The sequence below is a fragment of the Grammomys surdaster genome, unplaced genomic scaffold, assembly GCF_004785775.1.
Source record: "Grammomys surdaster isolate TR1022 unplaced genomic scaffold, NIH_TR_1.0 125951, whole genome shotgun sequence".
Classification (NCBI taxonomy): domain Eukaryota; kingdom Metazoa; phylum Chordata; class Mammalia; order Rodentia; family Muridae; genus Grammomys; species Grammomys surdaster.
In genome coordinates, this window is record NW_021620772.1 from 1,033,684 (window position 1) to 1,039,522 (window position 5,839).

A 5,839-nucleotide genomic window follows, 5' to 3' on the forward strand; every position below is an offset into this window, starting at 1 on the left:
ATACTGATAATAAAGCAACAACAAAGGTTGTAGTATTGCTACACACAGAAGCATAATCAAATCTGAAAAGTTATTTTACACGTTGGATAAAAGTCCAGAAAACTAGTGTGAAGATTCATGTAGACTTGAAAGAGCATGTAGGAGTTCAGATTGCTGCACACATTCTGCACTTTGTTCTAGTACTGGTAACATGAGTGAGTACAAACCGTCACCAAACCGTGCACATGCATCTTAGCACACTATTATTTTTAAATGATACTTTAGATATTAAAATGGAGAAATGACCTTGAACTTTTGGCACAGGAGAAGACTTTCTGAACAAAATACCATTAGCACCAGCACTAAATCACAAGTAATAAATAGGATCTCGGTCTTTCTGGACCTGGCTGAGCAAGAGACGCCATCATGGGTGTTGACATTCGCCAAAACAAGGACAGAAAGGTTCGACGCAAGGAGCCCAAGAGCCAGGATATCTACTTGAGGCTGCTAGTCAAGCTGTACAGGTTTCTGGCCAGACGTACCAACTCCACCTTCAATCAGGTTGTGCTGAAGAGGTTATTTATGAGCCGCACTAACCGGCCACATCTGTCCCTGTCCCAGATGATCCAAAAGATGAAGCTTCCTGGCCGGGAGAACAAGGCCGCTGTGGTTGTGGGGACAGTCACAGATGACGTGCGGATTCTGGAAGTGCCCAAGCTGAAGGTGTGTGCACTGCGGATGAGCAGCCGGGCTGAAGTCGCATCCTCAAGGCTGGGGGCTAAGATCCTCACCTTTGACCAGCTGGCTCTGGAGTCTCCCAAGGGCCGAGGCACTGTGCTCCTGTCTGGTCCTCAGAAGGGCCGAGAGGTGTACCGACATTTTGGCAAGGCCCCAGGAACCCCACACAGCCACACCAAACCCTATGTCCGTTCCAAGGGCCGGAAGTTCGAACGTGCCAGGGGCCGAAGGGCCAGCCGAGGCTACAAAAACTAACCTTGGATCTTACTGTTAATAAAAAAGTTTTGGATGTTAAAAATAAATAAATAAATAAATAAATAAATAAATAGGATCTTGTGAAACTGAAACACTTCCTCATAGCAAAGGATACCATCATTTGGATAAAATGTCAGCCTATAGATTGGGAAAATATTTTTTACCAACTACACATCCAATTGAAGGCTAATATCCAAAATCTATAAAGAACTCAAGAAACCAGATATCAGGAAAACAACCCACATTAAAAATAAGGTACAAATACAAACAGAATTCTAAGTAGAGGAAACTCAAATGTTTAAGAGACACTTAAATAAATATTCAACATCCTTAGTCTTCAGGGAAATACAAATAAAAAGCGTTTTTGAGATTTCACCTGATAACTGTCACAATGGCTAAGGTCAACAGAATAAATGACAGCTTATCCTGGGAAGAATGTGGAGTAAGAGGAACACTCATACATTGTTGGTAGAAGTACAAACTCATACAGCCACTATAGCAGTTCCTAACAAAGATGGGCATTACTTTATCTCAAGATCCAGCTATACCACTCTTAGGCTTAAACCCAGAGGACCTTTCACCTTACCATGGAGACACTTGCTCAACCATGTTCATTGCTATTCTGTTCATAATAGCCAGAAACTGGAAACAACCTAGATGCCTTTCAACAGAAGAGTGGATAAAAAGATGTGGTTCATTCACAAAATGGAGTTTTACTCAACAATTATTTTTTAATGACATCATAAAATTTGCACACAAAAGGATGAAACTAGGGAAACAATCATCCTGAATAAGGTATCTCAGACCCAGAAAGATAAAAATGGCATATGTTCACTTATATGTCTATATTAGCACTCAAGTTAGTAATAACCAAGCTGTAATACACGAGACCACAGAGGGTAGGTATAGAGTAAGGAATTAGAGTTAGGTCTTGTTGGGAAAGGAAAATGAAATAGGTATATATGCATGGAATGGTCGAGGGCTGGAATGGGAGGATCAAAGGGGGATGGGGAGGAAATAAAAGAAGAAACAGCTAAAATGAAGGAACATTTGAGGGATCATGTGAAAACCTAGAATCTTGTGTGTGTGTGTGTGTGTGTGTGTGTGTGCATGTGTGTGTGTGTGTGGTATGTGTGAAGGTGTCTAAACAAAATCACCAAATAATGAGGAAGACTGAATCCCAAATGGTCATGTCTTGTCTTCCAACAAAGCTTCTAGTACTGGAATTGGGTTATGTCAAATTGACTTATTGGCCAAAAGAACCCCATGGAAATCTCCCAAACAACCCAGGCTGTTGCCAAGACAATTGGTTGTTCTCCACAAACAGCACTGGCCCACTGCTGAAGACAACACCTATATTAAACCTGGGGAGGTCTAGCTAGTGCCTCCCTAGAGAGGTCACTTCTATGTTCCAGCGTCCTTGGAGCAGGGAGGTACTCTGCATACAACCAGAAGAGTAACATAAACTGAGTAGTATGGGACCATGAAAGGATGGCTTGGTTTCTGGTGGAGCACTGGCTAGAGATAGCCCAAGACCCAACAGGTATCCATACCTGCAAGGGATGGCATACATTTCGCTATGCTCTGAGACTCCAGGTTCCTGACATGCGGCTAAGACCTCCATTGATCAGTGCCTTTCAGTCACATAGAACAATGCCCCTACAGCTCCTCCCAAAGAGAGGTTTGTGTCACCTAGCACAGGTAGAGGGGTGACTACAGGCCTCAGCCACAAGAGATCTCTATATTAACGAGATACCTAAAGGCCAGAGGGCACAGCCAATTAAGCATTCTTTCCCAAACCCTCCTCCCTCCTCCCTCACCATTTAAGTCAGGCCTGCCCTGAGAAACAGGAGGGTGGGGGGTGGGAGGGGGGAAGGGAGGGTTACAGCCAGATTCATCCACTTTCTACCATGACAATAAACCTTTTAAAACCATGGACTTCCTCATGTCTTTGAGGCCCTGCTGTGGGGAACTGTGGAGAAGGCCTTTGACTACCAAGCCACCACCTAATCTCCCGCCTAGAAGACTTCTCTATGTTCCCACCACAAAGGCAGCCAATTCAAGCAAGCTAGCCGACCCAGCCTAGAGAGTGCCCTAACCAAGAGTCTCGACCTGCAGGGCACTGCCAGGACTTCTCTACCCCTCGTTCTTCTCGGCTGTGGGCCGGTCCAGCCTGAATGCCCTCACATCTCAGTTCTGCAGCTCCCAGTGGCATCTGGGAGCCCAAGGAGAAAGACCACTGGCCTCCAGGTCAGCCGCCTAGGCCCGGAGACCCCCACTCAGAAGCCCTACTAGAACTCCCAGTATCTGGGGGAAAACCAAAGAATACTCCTCTAAAAAAAGAAAAAGAATAATAATGTAGTGATAAAATGACTCCATACTGATATTCTGCTACACTCATAGGTCAGTGTCTTGCTTAAGTATCATCAAAGATACTTCCTCCTAAATGACTTAGGGACAGATAAAGAGATCCACAGCCAGACACTGCAGAGAATGAGAGTTTTGGAAAAATTCATACCTAAAGTGGGTGTCTCCATTAACTCCCTCCCTGCAAAGTTCAGAGAACCATGAAAACGAGGAGGCAGAGAAAGGATAAGAATCAGAGGAAAAGGATTATAGCAAGGAAAAAAAACTCTCTAAGTTAACAAGAGCAAAGCTCATATGAATTCACGAGACTGAAGCAGCAAACACACAGCCTGCATGGTCTGCACCAGGTCCTCTGTGTTTATGTTACAGCTTCCAGTTAAGTGCTTTGATGGGATTCTAAAGTGAATGAACAAGTGGGTCTCCAGTAACAGTACCTTCTCTTGGGCACTTTTCCTTCTATTGGTTTGTCTTATCCAACTCTGAAGTGATAGTTTTTGTTTTACCTTGTTATATTTTTTAAAACTGAAAAAATGAATAAAAAAACTAGTTACTAGGGTAAATATAAGCAACTGAACTGTCATTTATACCTGCCGGGAGAGGAAAAATGAGATTTCTCCAATAGAGTGACACTGGGAATCTTCACCACTCCAGGACAGGCCTCATGTTCAGTAGTCATTGATCAACATACAATGGACTCCACAGTATCTTATGTGGTTTTCTTTGGTTACAGTTTGGTGTGGATTTTGTTGTTGTAGGGTTTTTTTTTTTTTTTTGCTTTTTATGTTTTGATTAGTTTTGTTTGTTTTGTTTTGTTTTGTTTTGTTTTGTTTTGTGTTTTGAGAAGGAACTTAAAATTGGGTGGTTAGAGAGTGGGAGAGGATCTGGGAGGACTTGGCACAGGGGAAGAATGTGATAAAAACATATTTTTAAATTATTTTAAAAAATAAAATATGTAATTTTTAAAAGGAAACCATGGAAGCACTCCAGAGAAAAAAACAAAGGGTAAGAATCATCTGCTTTTAAATGTCATTATCTTTTGTAAGTAGGGAAATGTCAATCAAAACACTTTGAGATTTTGTCTTACACTAGATAGTATGAAAACATAACAACAACAAACGCCAAAAGAAGGGCGCATAGAAGTGGCCATACCACTGCAGATAGACTCAAAGAAGTGTACCATATCTTCTGAAGAATAGCAGGGAGACCATAACTCAAGCAGTGTACCATATCTTCTGAAGAATAGCAGATAGATCATAATTCAAGGCAGTGTACCGTATAGACCATGACATGTTTCAAGGCACAGGCCAAGAAGATTCTGTACTTTTCCACCACCTGACCCTTCTTACCCCCTCCCCTTGTAAAACATGCTATAAAAAAGCATTTCATGTTAAAAAAAAAAAAAGAAGTGGCCATAAACTTGAGCAAGCCATACAGCTAAGCAATAATTGCATGTCATCAGAGGCTGCCTGCACTGCCTTTCACCTAGAGTTGCAGATACGAGTTTGTGACATGCTTTCAGATCTTAATAATTCACCATCTAAGAACAGAGTACTAGAACTTATCACCTTATCAATCACAGTTCTTTCAGTATCTAATGTCATCTGACATTGATGATGACACCAAAGATGAGTATGAGGAAAAAGCATTGTAGCTCATGAATGTCTTAGAGCACCGAAATTAGCATGCTTTTTGAAAGTATTACTTTCCTTTCCTTTGCTTTCTTGGGATGTATGATAACTTTGTGTTACATGTACAAAACTTAAGCTAATCTACTACCCCTTTCAATCTATAACAAAATTCTCTCTGAAATACCCTGAAGCCTGTATTTCTTCTTAGTAGATTCTTTAAAAACATGATTCAGATTATCTCAGTATGCTATTGTGTCCAGATGCCAAAGAACTAAAGTGTCACAGTCTTAGGCTTTCATTATAAGTGAACAACACAATAAATAGAGAGGGATGTTTTATTCTCACAATGTTTCATAGTAAACATGGCTACAAAAGCAGCTGCTAAAATGCAGAAGAGAAAACATATTTCCTTAGAAATTCAGAACTTCAGTTAGATAATGCATTTAGTCTAATTCATTTAGAGAACTATTTATGTTAAGTCATCATTTAAGAGATCACTAATTCTTTTACGTGATCTTTTAAGAGAGTAGAAAGAATGTACAGACAACATTCCTGTTTTAAAAAAAACCCACATATAAGCAAATATAAAAGAGTCTGTTCTTATTCTCTTATGATTATTTTTACACTCTGCAGGATAAACAATATACCTTTATTTGCTTCTGGGGCAAGAGAGTTTGCAGGGGGAGAGAGAGAAGCTATTGAATCTAGGGATAAGAGAGGTTTTTTAATTTCTCAATCAGAACTAAGTAACACAATCCCAGCAGAAGCATTAAATTGTAATTCACAGAGACAGACAGAATTGTAGCCCACAGAAGCAATTGTCTGCAGCATATTTCTTGGGTGGGTAGCAGCAGGCAAATTTACCTAAGATG

At 40.9% G+C, this 5,839-nt stretch overlaps 1 pseudogene; it reads left to right on the forward strand.

The window, feature by feature from the left end:
* Positions 1–405: 405 nt before the first annotated feature.
* On the forward strand, positions 406–972 carry LOC114609307 (annotated as a pseudogene).
* The last annotated feature ends 4,867 nt before the right edge of the window (positions 973–5,839 follow it).